This window comes from Penaeus monodon, chromosome 27 (genome assembly GCF_015228065.2).
Source record: "Penaeus monodon isolate SGIC_2016 chromosome 27, NSTDA_Pmon_1, whole genome shotgun sequence".
Classification (NCBI taxonomy): domain Eukaryota; kingdom Metazoa; phylum Arthropoda; class Malacostraca; order Decapoda; family Penaeidae; genus Penaeus; species Penaeus monodon.
The window spans coordinates 25,369,075-25,369,887 of record NC_051412.1 but is presented as its reverse complement, the minus strand read 5'-3'; positions in this window follow the sequence as shown (position 1 = coordinate 25,369,887).

The following is an 813-nucleotide window of genomic DNA, read 5'->3' as shown; positions in this document are numbered from 1 at the left end:
TATAAAATAAAATAAAATGGATGTATGTGCCATCCTGACATCAGTAAGTTAAAGTCTAAATAGGTATATGTAATTAACATAATGATTCTTTAACAAGGATTTATTGATAAAATTCCTAGGAATTCCCTGCCATTTAAGAAAATGACAGTGATACAGAATGAACATAAGGATTTGTACAATATCTACATTATCTACAAGACATAAAACTTAGATTTGACATTAATTGGTTTAACACAAGATCTAAATTTGAAGAAATTATACCTAATGGAGAGCTAATGACTAAAATTTCTGCAAAATATCTGTCATTCCTAGCACATATTTGTTGGAGAATATTAAAAGTTATTAGAACATAGTTTGAGCATTTTATTTACAGTAAGAGGATCATTATATGAAGGCACTTATAAAGCACTTTCAAAGCAGTTAAGGCACCACTTGGAAGACCTATAATATCATGTTTTGTGACTCAAAATGTATGTACAAACAATTTATATAGTTTTGTATTTCAGTAACTGCTTATAAAACTGGTTATGCTTTGTTTCCTGAACTAATACTTCTCCTAACTCTTACAAAACTGTACTTTTTGTTAGTTTTTTTTTGTATAAATACCATGTTACCTCTTTCTTATGACAATTATATTCATTTGCGATGAGGGAAAGAAGGCAAGATTTCAGATGTGACTGCAAACCAACCACCTTTATGGAAGCACACCTTAGAACCACACACTACTTATGAATACACATAATGAACACAGCTTATGGAGGCTGCAAAACAGATCCTTCTTTCCCTGTGAAGCTCCTGACTTAGATACACACT